Source organism: Mustela erminea, chromosome 16 (assembly GCF_009829155.1).
Source record: "Mustela erminea isolate mMusErm1 chromosome 16, mMusErm1.Pri, whole genome shotgun sequence".
Lineage (NCBI taxonomy): Eukaryota > Metazoa > Chordata > Mammalia > Carnivora > Mustelidae > Mustela > Mustela erminea.
The window spans coordinates 68,178,247-68,193,326 of NC_045629.1; the positions used below are offsets into that span (position 1 = coordinate 68,178,247).

The following is a 15,080-nucleotide window of genomic DNA, read 5'->3' on the forward strand; positions in this document are numbered from 1 at the left end:
GCCCAAACGGGCTTTCCTTCCCATATTGCTCTCAATGAAAGAAAGGCGAGCTTCCATCCTGTCCTAAATCCTGATGCCTTCCTTCCGTCTATCCATCCTGCCATTTAAGCGTCTCTTAGGGAGCCTGCCCTCTGTGCTGGCCGCTGTCCGAGGAGCTGGGGGTGTGACCGGCAATAAAGCAGAGGCCTCGCTCCTGACAGTCATGCTCCTTCCAGCGTGCCTTTCCCACCCTTCCTCCCCTTCTAGATCTCTCTCCCACTGCTTGCCCCGGACCTCTGCCCACCAGACACCCAGGCCCTTCGCTGAGCCAGCATTCCCTTTCCTGTCTCTGCACTTTGGCTCAGGCATCTTCACCCATCTGGGATGCACAGAGCCCCATCCTCAACTTCACCTGGCTCTACTGTTGTCTCCGTGAAGCTTCCTGGCACCTCTGCCCCCCAACACCGGACACTGGCAACAACTTCCTCTGTGCACTTGGGGCCTATGCAGTATTAGAGCTATGACCTGTGTTTCTCAGGGCTCCTCGCCCTGAGCTCACATTTGGGTCACTGTGCATAAGGTTCTGTCCCCCCATGTGTCATGGTGCAACCCCCCCCCCCCCAGGCCTCATCATCTCCAGCCCTCTAACTATTTCTGGGAGTTTGCAAGGAATGGCACAGGGTTCTTCACTCCAAGAGGCCACTGTGAAACTACTTCCTGCCTCTGCCAGAGATGGACCTCCTGTCCTTGCCCCGGGAGACCACACAGCATCTGACAGCACACCCAAATTACCACAGTGTCCCGCACCCTCCCTGTACCGAAGCCCACAGTGGGCTGTGCTGGGACCAGGAGAATCCTGCCCCCACGCAAGCCACGTGTCACATTCATGATGGTGCCCTGGCCGTGCTGCCTCACACAGAGACTTTTATTGAAACAGTTCTGTCCGTTCTTACTTATTCCCTCCTCTTGGAATCAGATATGGATTCTTGGGGTCTGGGCCAAAGGATGATCTGATAAAGATCAGGTCCAGGCCACAGTCCGAACTACATGTCCTTCTGATGACTAAGGCAGTGTTCCTGAGACAGGACACATGTACTCCCTAAAGACACATTACTTCCCAAATAACCCTCAGGCCTTAGGATTCAAAAAATTATTGGCAGGCCTGTCCTGCCAGAATTCCAAATGTGCCCTGACATGTTTGAATCCTAAAACAACCAACATAGGCTGAAGAAGCGTATGTACCACCATCTCAATTTCCTGGTCCAGAGCAGACATCACTAATCAATCACAGTACAGTTTCTGCCTTGTGGAACCATTAGGTCCAGAGCAGACATCACTAATCAATCACAGTATAGATTCTGCCTTGTGGAATCATTAGGCCCGGAGCAGACATCACTAATCAATCACAGTACAGTTTCTGCTCTGTGAAACCATTAGGCCCTTAGCAGACACCACTAATCAGTCACAGCACAGGTTCTGCCTTGTGGAACCATTAGGCCCAGAGCAGACATCACTAATCAATCACAGTACAGATTCTGCCTTGTGGAACCACTACTCTTATCTGGGCTCATCCAGACTGTATAATACAACTAATGACTACTGTCTCATGAGCTCTTACCTTGACCCAGTCACCGTTCTGAGGGCCTCTCATTAAATTCATTTAACCCTTACAACTATATGAGGAAGGTACCCTTAGAGATGAGAAGACTCAGGTGCAAGAATTAACAACAGTTCCCCAAACAAAAACTGCATCCTTCCTACCTTTGTCATTTTGGTCATCCTGCCATCGTTTTTATTAGGCCCCGAGGTGGGCCAGGCGCTGCAGTAGGTGCGGAGGACAAAAGTAGGACCTAGCACAGCGCTTGGGTGCAGCCCTGAAGAAATCCTTTATTTTGAGGCGAAAGGGGATGCAAGCTAAATTCCAGAGCAGGAAGCTGAACTGGAGACTGCAGGAGTAAGCTCATTCAGTGAGTTTGAAATGAATGAGAGTAGAGAGAATAGAGCTGGTGCCTGACTAATGTCTTTGATTCCCAGACCGGCCGCGTTGTTCTTGTAGAAGCTCCCTCCTCCCTCCCAACATCCCAAAGCTTCACTGAGAGCATCAGCGTTTGGGGCAAAGCCACAGCCCCCCGAGGTGTGGGTGGGTGCTGTCGGGGAGGGGTCCAGCCTTCACAGCCCCCTCCCCAGGCCTTCCTGTCCCACGGTTTGGACGGAGTTGGCTCCACGGAGCAGAGGCGGCTCTGGCAGCCCTGCCCAGGGGGTCAGAGTCACTACCGGGGACCCAATGACTCATTTGGCAGTCCTAGGGGAAAGGCCCAGCGGGATTTGTGTCAGTTGTCCAGACCCTAGGACCTCTGCTTCCCCAGCAAATCCAGCAATACTTTTTAAACGTGAACTTCTGAGCTCCTTACCCAGCCTGTCTTTTCCTTGCCTCCGTCCTGCTTCCTGTGTTACACCCAGGCCCCTTCTCACCTGGTCCTCGGCGGACACCACAGCGGTCTGTCAGACCTCTGTGTCTTGGCCCCGACCAGGGGTCAGCCCGCACCTTTGTAGAGGACCAGAGAGGGAATGTTTTAGGCTGTGGGGGCCAGAAGCTCTCTTTCACAACTGCTCAGCTCTGCAGTGAAGTGTGAATGCAGACATAGGCATGTCTGTCCTCTACCAATAAAACTTTATTCACAAAAGCAGAAGGTGAGCCATAGTTTGCCACCCCCTGGCCCAAACTATTGTCTCTTCTAGAACATCTGCTCATTTTGTCACATCTACGCCTTCCTGTCCTTCGGGACGCAGCTGGCGCCCCACCTGGCTGGGAAAGCCTCCTCCCCCACCCCCCAACTCAGGGCCCTGTAGGCTCATCTCCTCCTCCTCCTGTTCTCTTTCTCCTTATCGGTTTGCATCTAGCACCATCATGAGTGTCTTCAACTGTGCCATTAGATGGAGCAACGTGCGGGTTTCATAATCCGCCCTTGGCACATGAGCAGCCGTTGGAAGATGGGCTTGATGGCTGTGTACCAGGGAGGCTGGGAGCACTTCTTTGTTCTTTCTGGCACAACCAGGGTATAGCGTGACATTTATTCATTCCACATGTATTTATTGAGTATTCACTACATTCTTGGTACTCCTTTTTTTTTTTTAAGATTTTATTTATTTGAGAGAGAGCGAGTGTGTGCACACATATGCGGGTGCAGGGGTGGGGAGAGGAGCAGAAGGGGAGAGAGGGGGACAAACAGACTCGGCGCTGAGCTCAGAGCCCAACGTGGGGCTCGATCCCAGCACCCCAAGATCACAACCCCAGCAGAAACCAAGAGTTGGATGCTTAACCGACTGAGCCACCCAGGCACCCCTCCAATTTTTTTTTTTTTTTTTTAAATACGGTGCTAGCTTCAAGCAGTTACTAACACCAACGTGGGATGACGCCATGTTTGAAAACCACCAGATTAAGAAATGAAAGAAATTCTCAAAGATAAGAGGGTGGCAAGAACTAGTCGAGCTACAACTTCCAAATGTATAAAGTACTTCTACATCCATTCTCCACTTGATCTTAGCCAAAAGGCCGAGAAGCGATTCTCTACATCCATTCTCTCACTTAATCATAAATGACAACTCTCAGAGGGGAACGGTAGTCTCGCATTTTACAGATGAGAAGACTGAAGTCAGAGGCTTGTGGCCTACTGGAAGTCACACAGCTTCCAGGACACAGAGCTTGACTCTAGAACTGTTTCAGCCATGTTTTCTCTCCTAAAACAAAACCAAACCACTTTTCTGCTTCTAAAGGTAATAATCCAGGGTATTTTGGAAATTGTTGCAAGTATATAAAGTAGAAATTTAAACATCATAATAATTCCGATGCCATAAAGAGCCAACATTAACATCATCTGCGTGTTTTTTACCATGTTTGCTCATTTTTTGCAAAAAGATTAGGATTATATGTATTTGTGTATAGCTGCATTTTGCGGGCCCTTTTAAAAAGTAAAGTACCAGTAGCATCCCGTGAAATTCCCCCTTCTTAATGTCACGTCTTTGAGTTTTGATAAAGGCACGTAGTTGAATAACCATCACCCAGCTCGAGCTATAGAACGATGCTGTCACCCTAGCCATTCCTCAGTGCGCCTGGTGGTTGCCCCCAACCCTCAGTCCTGGAAACCACTGGTTTCGTCTCCATAGCTTTGCTTTTCTAGATGTCACATCAATGAAATCGCCCAGTGTGTTGTAGCTCCGTGTTTCACTTAACATCATATGAGAGTATTCCCGTGTCATTTATATTCTTCAAAAGTATTATTTTTTAATGACTGCCTGGCACTCTGCAGCCTACTGCTCCCTGGGGCACCGCAGCAGCCTCCTGGAGAATAGAAATGAGAGGTAGAAGGTCACTTTGGAAAGAGCAAGGGCAGCTGGGATCGGCTGCACGCCTGTTGCCCTTGACGAGAGGTGTTGGCCCATCTGCCTCCAGGCCAAGGTGGCCCAGCTCCGCAGAGGCACACCGGGCCGTATGGAAGCACGGTCTCCGGCACCGACCTTGGCATGCAGCTCTGTGCTTCGATAGCACTCGCCGTGATGTGGCTCCTTCTGGATTCTGAGGTTCGGATCCAGAGTTCCCTCAAGGAAATGGCAAGAAGAAGGCTCACCCCACGGGCCCACTGGGAGGAGGAAAGGCGGTGGTGTATGGGAACGTGGGGACTCCAGGACTAGGCGCGGGGGCTGGTTTTCCTGCTCTCCCATCCCCCGCTCCCCTCCCCGGTGGTCCAGGTCCACCTTCTGGAAAAAGGAGCGATGAGCTGTTGGACTGAGCATGGGGTGTTGCACGTAAACTGATGACTCGCTCGATTCCACCCTGAAACTCACAATACGCTCTGTGTTAATGACACTGAACTTAAAAAAAAAAAAATTTTTAAAAAACAGGAATGCCTGGGTGGCTCCGTCGATGAAGCCACTGCCTTTGGCTCAGGTCATGATCCCAGGGTCCTGAGACTCAGGTCTCTGCCTGCGACTCTGCCTGCTTGTGCTCTCTCTCTCTCTCTCTCTCTGACAAATAAATCAATAAAATCTTTTGAAAAAAATTTTAAAAGACAAAAGAGGTGAGTTGCTGTTACTGAAAAGTATTAAAAATACGTTGTCCCCTAGTTGAAGCTGCCTCTCTCCAGAAGTTGGGGAGAGAATTCAAGAAAGGGAGTCCAACTGTCAGAGTCAGGATCTCTTGGGAAAGAGCACACAGGGGCTTCTGCACCAACCCAGGTGCAGAGACATCCCCGCTCTGCCCCACCCCCCAGCACACAGCCCAGGGATGACCCTTGCAACTCTTAGTTACCAAAATGGCTGCCTGCCCTCTGGGCGTTGATGTTGTAGCAGTTTCTTTGCCACCCCACCTGGCCTCTTCTTCCTCCTCCTGGGTCCTGCTCAGACTTCTCCCAGCAAAGCAGAGTCAGTATCCTAGTGTGTTGCTATAGAAAGAATGGCAATATCACTTTGAGTTCATTAAAAAAAAAAAAAAAAAGAAAGAAAAGAAAAAGAAGAAGGAAGGAAGGAAGAAAGAAAGAGGAAGAAAAGGAAAAAAGAAAAAAAATAGGACAAGCAGGATTTTTTTTTTTTTAAGTGTTACGAAACTGGAAGAAAAAGTGTTCCACCACTAAATATATCCACTTACAAAATCAGCAGATGTGAGGGCTTACACAGCGTCAGTCTCTCAGGCCCGCGGAAGACTGCAAAGCATTTTCACGCCATCATCCCACGGAACTCTGAGAGACTGTTGGGAGATTTCTAGGTTGGTGTCTGGAACCTTCCGTGTTGGCCAAATGGATGACTCAGTAGCTGTTCAAGGGGTAGCTTGAAGTAACTGGACTCGGTTTCGTTGATTTCTTTCAAAAGCCTTCCTCCTGTTCCTTCTCTCTATCCCCACTCTACGTGCCAGATCATTCCAACTCAGACCCCCGTGGGTTCCTGCCGAAAGCCAAGGCTTGGAGCCTGAGCGTGCACCCCAGCTCCGCCATAGACTAGCTCTGGTCTATGATCTGCAGTTTCCGTGTTCGTAAAACATATACACCCAAGGGCTCGTGAAGCTGAGCAGAGCACGGGACACACCTCGCACAGTGGGCAGCCCGAACCCCCAGCCCCCAGCCCATGGGTGCTGTGTAATACTGATTCTCCTGCCTTCTAGTCATGGTTTCTCTCTGCCCTGAGGTCTGTCGCTGCTGCAGGGGGCAGTTCAGCTGGGGTCTGTCATCCCACAACAGAGCCAGGCGGGTGGCCCCTCAGAAGTAGAACACCATGCAACCTCAGGCCTTCCTCCATGTCGTTCATTCACGCCTTCTTAAAACCACCTGTCCAGCTCAAAGTCCGGCTGTAGAACCTCTTCTCACATTCTTGGGTGATGTCTTGGGTCTGCCTCTATTCTTAGGAGGCAGACCTTAGGAGGTCTGCCTTAGGAGGCTGCCTAAAAACTACACCAAAACTTAGGAATGTCAAATAGGAATCTAGTATGTCTCATAATTCTGTGCGTATGAAGTCCCACAGAGAGTACTAGCTGGAGTACAGCATGGTACTCCATGATGTCTGGGGGTCTCAGTGGGGTCACTTGATACGATGAGTCTAGAACAGCTGGGGACTGGTTGAGCATCTCTCTCTCTCTCTCTCTCTCTGCGTAGTTAGCTTGGGCTTCCTCACAGCATGGCAGCCTTGGGACAGTCAGCTTGCTCACAAGCGGGCCCAGAGCTCCCAGAGGAAGGAAGCAGAAACTGCGTGTCCTCTTAAAGGCCTTGGTCCAAAACTGTCACGGAGTCGCTTCTCCCACATTCTATTGGTCAAGCAGTCACAGGGCAGCCCCAATTCAAGGGTGCAGGGATGGGGGTTCATGACCCCCCAATGGAGAAGTGTCAGAGAATCGGTGACCCTCTTTAATCTGCCAAAGTCACCGCACCTGTCTGTGTGCTTGCTCTAGAAGGAAGGTCTGGGAAGCTGTTGGTGGGGCCTGAGAGAGGAACCAAAGAGCAGAGCCAACATTTCTGCTCCCTGGCGAAGGCAGGGTTCTGAGAACACACTCTTCGGGGTAGCTGGTTCCTTAAAGGGCTGTGTGCACAGCAGACTTTCAGAGTGGACGTCCCCTGGGAATGCTCTCCGACAGACGGCTAGCAGGTGCACAACCAGCCTTCCGTCTCTCTTGAGTGTAAATGCCCAAAGAAACCACACGTCAGATTTGTTTGAAGTGAGGCACTTCCATTTCAAGTCCCTGTGCTCTTTCCTAACGAAAGGTGGGTCCAAATTCAAAACATTGGCAGAAGCAGCCAGGCCAGGCTTCACCAGCTGGTTCCCTGGGCGGTGGTTGCCTAGAAAGAAAAGATCCCTGCTTTGTGGGGGTGTATTTAGTTTCTTAGGGCTGCCGCTAACAGAGAACTACAAACTGGGTGGCTTAAAACAACAGAAACTCACCATCTCCCGGTTCTGAAGGCCAGAAGTCTGAATCAGGGTGTTGGTAAGGCCAGGCTCCGTCTAGAAGGCACTTAGGGAAAGCTCTGTCCCCAGACCTTCCTCCTGGCTTCTGGTACCCTCAGGCGTTCTTTGGCTTGTCGGTGGCCATCTTTCCCCCATGTCTCTTCCCATTGTCTTCCCTTGAGCGAGTCTGTCCCTGCATCCAGAGCTCCCCCTTTTTATAGGGACACCGGTCACAGTGAAGAAGGGCCCACCCTAATGACCTAATTTTCGCTCGATTACTTCTGTAAAGATTCTATTTCCAAATGCACTCACATCCTGAGATGTACTGGGAGTTAGGACCTCAACATATTTTTAGCAGAAACAAAATTCGACCCTTAACAGGTGGTGAGCAGAGACACGCTAGGATCAAATCCTGACCCTGTTGCTGTCCCACGCCTAATCTCTCTGTCTCGAGGGGTTATCACCCAGGACCCCAAAATAGAAGCTCTAGAGGGCAGGGTTCGCAGCTTCCCACGACAGTGCTGGCATATATTGGGGGCCTCAATATCAACTTTATGAAAGGGAATGAGGGAGGGAGGTTGCAAAGCGCGGGGGGGGGAAGAAGGAAGGAACACATGAACCAGTCAGCTGATGGTCAAACCGCCAGCGGCCCAGAGAGACCAGAAAGTCTGGGAATGCCCTTCCCCGCCAGGTCCTGGTCCTGAGTGGCCAGGGCGTCAAGGGTCTCTGAGTTCTTGCTGCAGTTACTTCTGCTACCGACAATACCGGAGTATTATTAATAGGTCTCTCTGCTACTGACAATACCGGAGTATTATTAATAGGTCTCTCTGCTACTGACAATACCGGAGTATTATTAATAGGTCTCTCTGCTACTGACAATACCGGAGTATTATTAATAGGTCTCTCGCCCTCCTTTGAAGTGGTGTCAGCAACATTCTGCTATTGAAGAAAATGGGGGTGGTCCCACTGAAAAGCTCACAGAAGCCATCTCAGCTTGACCTCTCGGCATTTGAAATTTGGGGCTTTGGAGGGAGTTAAACTGATTTGGATAGAATGGGGGCCATGGACGGTTGCAGCATGGAGTACTAATTTGCTGTCCCCCTTGAAACCCGATAATTGCCAAGGGAGGTTCTTGGTGGGCCTGTCTTCTGCAAGTTGCACCAGGCATCAAGGAAACGTGCAGGACAGAGGATGAAGTAATCGATGTTCAGAAAATGGCCACTGAGCCCCAACTGAGTGGGCCCCTCTGCTGAGAGCTGTGGAAGAAGCAGGGGCGAAGAGGACCGGGTCCTTGCCCAAAACGAGCTCTAGACCCACCAGGAAAAAGAGATACCTAGACAGATAGCTGAGAGGTCCCTGTGGAAAGTTCCAATTGTATTGTTTGAGAATAGGGGAGGGAGCAAACAATCTGACAGAGGGAAGCTGGAGAGATTCTTCTGGGAGGAGGTGTTTGAGCTAGACTTTGAAGGCAGGCTAGGTTGGCCTTCAATAGAAGGATTTGGGAGAGCGGGCCGTTCCAGACAGAACAGTGTGGGCAAGGCCTGGAGGTGGGTGAGGGCAGGGCAGGTCCTAAAACGGTGAGAGCACGCTGGGGTGGGTCAGAGACCCAGGCAATGGCAGCCGAGCTTTGAAGGCGATGCTGAGGGATTCAGACACTATTTGGGGAGCGGTAGGGAGTGAGCGAGGTTTAGAGGAAGGTGTGCCTTGATCTGTTTTTGAGGCAGATCACAGGGGCAGCCGTTGGGACAAGGTCCTGGGAAAGCCCAGTGGCAGAGCGTGGAAGATAATTGGAGGCCCTGGCAACAGCGCAGGTGACACAGGAGGAAGGCCTGGGGGGTGGGGGGAACGGATTTGGGATGGAGGGGAGGAGGCAGATAGAAAAGACAGGGCTTTCTGACGCCTGCTCAAGGGGGAGAACAGCCCAGAATATGACCACACCTAACAGGGCAACGGAGTGGGGAGAACCCCCATCTTGGACAGCCCCCGGCAGAAGCAACACCCATGCTCCCAACTCCGCTCTCCCAGGAAGTGGCTGGCCTGAGGCCACTGCTTCTCAAACTGGGCTGCCCTTTGAAGTCCTCTGGGGCAGCTTTTAAAAATACCAGTGCCTGGATGGATCCCACCTGCAGGGAATCTGGCCCAATGGGCAGGGGTGTGGCTTGAGGTTGGGGTATTTAAGAGCTCCCCAGCCGGTGCCAACATGGACAGTCCCTGCCCCGGAGAGTTCTCTTGCTGTACAGGGTCAGGCCGTCCTGCTGCTGTCAGTTTGTCGTTATTCATTGGTAGAATTTCTTCATTAAATGCTCTGTCTTGTATGAGACGGTAAGCTCCGCGAAGACAGGAATTGTGTTAGTTTCCTGTGGCTGCTGCGAGCACGTTTCTGTCAAGGCAGCTGGGGAACGGTCGTGGGGAACCCGGGAAGACCAGAGAATTCCATGCCCCGCCGTTTCCTCTCTTCTCCAGCATCTGGAGCAGTGTTCCTTGCCTTCCTTGGCTCTGGCCCTGTCCTCTGCCTTCAAAGCCGGCCTCTTCTCTCTGAGCCTGCTTCCCTCTGCCGCTGTCAGGAGGCCGTCCTCTCTGCTGGCTCACATCTCCCTCCCCCTCCCTCACCAAGACCCTTACGACTGCATTCAGGGCCTATCCGGATAATCCAGGATTACCGCCCCTTCTCAGGATCCTTCCCTCGATCACATCCGCACAGTCCTTTCTGCCATGGAAGGTAACCTTCACAGGCCCAGGGATTAGGACCTGGATATCTCTGGCAGGGCCCTTCTTCAGCCTGCCTCGTGGGCTCTTGTTACTTTTGTTTGCCTCTGTGGGCTCGCCACCTAGCACAGTGCCTGGGACACAATGACATAGTGACACGGTGTGAGCAGGGAAATAGCAGAAACCCAGGGCACCGGCTGATCAGAATCACACCGCGTTAGAGCCAGACTCGTGGGGGTGCGGCAGGAGAGCTGAATGCGGTGGTGGAAGAGCCAGGCATGGGGGATTGCCCTTGGTGCCCCCTAAAATGCATGTCACTTCCCAGCACACACCCCTTCCCCACCCCATTCAGTGGCTTTCCATTATCCTGGGGACAGAGTCCCGTGAAGCTGTTCCCTCCTCAACTCGCCCAGCTTTTTCTCCTCTCACCCCCGCCACCCCGAACTGCCCCTAAAGCTGTACCTGCAACCCTTGTATCATCGCTGCTTCTATAATTTCCTTTCTCGTCTAGTAGATCTAAACTCCGGAGGACAGCCGTGAGCTTCCCTTGCCCCCCCTCCCCGATTTACAGCCCCAAGGGTAGAACATGGCTCTTAGTGGGTGCCCTAGTACATGTCAGGTGAATAAAGGAACGTCAAACTAATAAGTTGTTAAGAGCCAGACAGCCTCGCTTTTGAGCATATTGGCTTCTCGGGGGACACTGGATGGTTAGGTCATTCCCTAGTGCCTGCACGAGTGGCTGGCTGACAAGTCATTAAAAAATATTTGGCAGGGGTTGGATACAATGAGCCTGCTCGGACAGAAGAAGGTTCCAGAAGGAGAGTTTAGCGAGAGCCTTGGAGTCATATCGTGGGAGACCCCAAAAGCCCGTCAAATGGGATTCAGTGGATAATCGGGTGCCGCAGCGGGCCATTACTAGAATAGGAGCTGGAGTGAATTCAGAGATGGAGGGAGGTTTACCTGGCAGCAGTCGGCAAGGCTTCACCCGTGGAAGGAAGGAAGGTCATTCCGTGTCAGTAACCTGGACAAGATGTGATGATAGCTTTAATGTGGAACCATCTAGAATGTCCCAAACAAATGGTAGAGCTTGGATTCAGAGTGAGGGAGAGACACTCAGGAGCTGATGTACCATACCCCGGGCAACGTATGAAAAATGGCACAGGAGCGGGTGTCCGGGGTGACTGTGTGTTTGCAGAGAGCGTGATGCCTCCCCATTGTGACCCATTCAGTCAGCAAGGAAGGAACCCCATTTCTTATTCATGGGATTTTGCACCTTCATATCCTCAGTATCTATTTCTTTAGATTTCGACCAAGCTCCCGTACCTGGGATCAGAGCGCATTGACACATTAAGACTGGCCGCCAGAAAGTTCTGTGGAAAAGGACAGAGCAATCACAGTGACAGGCCTCCCCTGCCTGAAGAGAAATCCACTAATATTTTTTGTCTCCTGTCCTGAAATCCCATAACACACTTCTGTACCCATTTCCCACACCGATCTATACAGTAAGCAGTGGCCAGGAGCGATCTAACTATTTAGGGAGCTGTCGGTGCCACGGGGTTGGTTATAATGAACTAATCTTGATTTCCACCAGAAAGGGAAACCACAAAAACAAAGGAAGACTCGAGCTTGGGTTCTTTGGTTCAGCGGTCTGACTCGGCGCTGTGTCTCCTGTTCGCACAGCAGCAGAGCACTAGTGAGAGGAAGGTTCCAGCTCACCGAGGAGAACCTGTTCTTGGCCTCAATGGCCTCACGGGACAGACGAGGCTATGGTGTTTCCTGCTCTGTCTCCTCGGGGGTAGGAGCTCCTACGGGACGATGTGCGTAATCGAGCTTTGTGCGCTGTGATGCACAGTCAAGACCTGAGGGGTGTTTCCGCTATGGTGTTGTCCCCGTTACCAGTATTGGCGTGGACGGTGCGGGGGAGGGCTGCTGGCAAGAAGAAGCAAGCAGACCAGTGATTTTCCCCCTAGAGTGGCAGCTTGCAAAATTGCTTAGAACATGTGAAAGAGGAATTCTGGAAGAGTGGGCAACCTTTACCCATTCTTTCCCGAATTGAAATTGTTTAAAAAAAAAAAAAAAACTTTTCTAGAAAAAATATTTTTCTAGAGTCCTCCCATACCAGACTGACTTGGTAAGACTTATGCCTCAAGATAAAAGTGGCCCCCAAGGGACCTTCCCTTCCCGCTTTCCCTCTGCTTCTCAGATATGTGGACAGTGGGGAGACTGGGAATGCGGCCAGTGCGTGTGTTGGAAGAGGGAGCCGGAGAGGGTGGTCCTCACGCCTGTAGCCTCCAGCCTCAGTCTGTCCTCCAAGAAGACATCCCATCGGCAGGGTCAACGGGAACCTTCGCCCTTCAGCCCAGAGCTGGTCCGTGGGGATATCACAGGAGCCCTCCCCGGTTAGAGAGGGCTGTTTCGGATCCAGGCCGGCCATGCCTTGTCTCTGGGCAGCCGGAGGCCACAGGGTCCTTGGCATAGACCACAACACGTCTCTCTGGCTCAGTGTGCTCACTCGTAAAATGAGCGGGGCCGGACAAGACCAGGTTTAGGTTTGTAATCTGTGCTCCGTAGCGCCCAGAAGCACTGGGTTTGGCCTTGCCTGACCAGTGCCGTTCAGCGATGATGGAGCACAGCCACGCAAGGGTCCCGTGCCTGCACCCCTGGGTGCAGATCCCTGGGGATCTGTGCAGGACCTGTAGCTGCTGGCTGGGCGGGAGGGACTGGAGTTCGCGGCGAGGGCCCTGGGCCCAGAGAGGAGCCTGCCACCATGCAGTGACTTACTCCAGGACATTCATCCCTTGGATGAGCTTTAAAAGCAGGAAGAAAGGAAAGGGGAGCGATGAAGAGGAAGGCGTGAGGAAGGGGAGGAGGCAGGCAGGCGCCTTGTCCCCATCAGCTCATCTGATCCTCACCACAGCCCTGGGAAATGAGAAGCAAAATGGGCATCAGGTCGCCCTAAAGACACGAACACTCTGACAAGGCTCAAGGCAAGTCTTCACCTCCCAGAGCAGGTGTTCTAAGGACGGGGTGCGCCCGGTCGCGGCTCGCTGTGACCTGGGCCTCTTCGGGCGGTTCTGTTGTCGTTGCTGGGCACTTCAGAACATGCTGACGCCTGGTCCCCACCCCAGGATTCCGGACGTAAACCCTCTGGGGTGTAGTCTGAGCCTCAGGACATTTAAGCTAATGTGATTTATAGTTGTAAAAGATCTTTCTGGAAGATAAAGGACCAGAGGAGGGGCCAAGAATGGGAAGCTGAAGACCAGGCAGGAGGGGGGAGGCGGGAGTGGGGAAGTGATTGCAGGGACCCCACCAGAGATTCTGGGGGCTCTGGGGGGTGGCGGTGGGAGGAAACAAGAGAGGCAGGCAAAGCAGGAACCTGCTTGGGAGGTGTTGTGGGCAGGCCAAGCTGGTGCATGTCCGTGCGTGCTCACACGTGTCCCTCTGAAGGCTGTCGTCTCGGAATGCAAGGCAGAGGGCATTCTCCCAGCTGTGGTAGACTTCGGGCCACCGAAGGCAGCCAGTGCCGGCCTTGCAAGTCAGAGCCCAACAGAGCGGGGGTCCTGGCTCATTGCTCATTCCTAAGGGATGGCAGCCCAGCTTCTCCTGGCCCGGGGGACTGGAGCCTCTGGCTTCCGCCCGGGAGCAGGGAGAAGCTCCCCTGACCGGTGGTGTGGGGTGAGAGGAAGGTCACGGGTTACATCCCCGGGTCACCTTGCCCCGTGCTAGTGTCCTGCAGCTGCGGTAGCAGACTGAGCAACTCAAGACAACACAAATGGCCATACAGTCCTGGAGGTCAGAAGTCAAACTTCAGATTCCTGGAGCTAAAGCCACGACGTGGGCAGGGCCGGTTTCTTCTGGGGGCTCTGGAGGAGGACCCCCTTCCCTTGCTTCCCCGGCTTCCAGTGGCCGTCTGCATTCCTTGGCCTGTGGTTCCTCTGTCCACCTCCAAAGCAGGTCTGCCCCTCTCCATTTGCACCCTCGATCACCTTCTCCCCATCTGTAGTCACAACCCGCCCCCCACCTCCGCTTATAATGATCCTTCGGATTCTGTTAAGGCCCACCTGGTTAAGCCAGGACCATCTCTCCATCCCAGGGTCTTTCTCCAAATCCCCTCATCCAAGTCCCTTTTGCTATATTGGGTCCCATTCACAGGTCCCAGGATTGGGACCTGGATCTCTTTGGAGGCTGTAATCCCACCTCCTACACGCTGTACAAAGAGACGCAGACCCATCGCCCCTGGAGGCAGTTTAACCCCAAATGATTTTTGTCCGGGATGAGACTGGCTTGGATGAATGGCTTTGTGGAGAATGTTCTATCAGAGAGGAAGAATAAACCTTCAGCCTTTATCCCAGGCTTTGAGATGAAGGGGAGTCTCTTGGAGGAAGAGATGAAAGAGGTTCAAGAGAAAGCTGTGGGTTTGGGGGTGCAGAGGATGAGTGGGGGCATTGGAAACAGGAGTGGGGGACAGGATGGGGAGAGGGATCTGATGGGAGCATCTGAGCAACTCCTGAAAAGCCCCCATCTTGCCCTGATCCGTGCCCCAGGAACGGAGAAAGCCCCGTCTCCCGGCTCCGGGAAGATGGAGTGTTCGTGCCTCCGCCACAAGGAGGGAAATGAAAAGGTTACACCAGGAATTGTCGATATGATGAATCCCTGTGGTCTCACGGCCTCTCCAAATGTTTTGATAGCAGCATTTGATGGATTGTAAATCAGAGCAAGCCCGTCTTAAACATTTGATAGCACCTTATTTATTTATGTATGTGACACGTAAAACCAAAATTGATTCCTGTTTCTTTCTGTCTCAGCAAGATTTTTTTTTTCCTGCTTTCAGAAACCCGTCCCTCTGCTCCCAGCCCTGCTTTGCCATGTTTGCCGGTGTGTGGGGGTGTGTGGCGATATGTGGTGGCGGCTGTTAGGATTTTCTCTACCCAGAAAAAAGGACACTTTGCCTTGGAAAGGATGAGAGCATGGGG

General features: G+C 52.4%; 1 protein-coding gene and 1 pseudogene across 3 annotated transcripts in view; one reads left to right on the forward strand and one right to left on the reverse strand.

Moving 5' to 3' along the window:
- ZHX2 (zinc fingers and homeoboxes 2) overlaps window positions 1-15,080 on the forward strand; it is a 155,970-nt gene that overhangs the window by 110,531 nt on the left and 30,359 nt on the right. The gene's annotated exons all lie outside the window — the stretch shown is intronic.
- LOC116575627 lies at window positions 3,402-3,544 on the reverse strand (annotated as a pseudogene).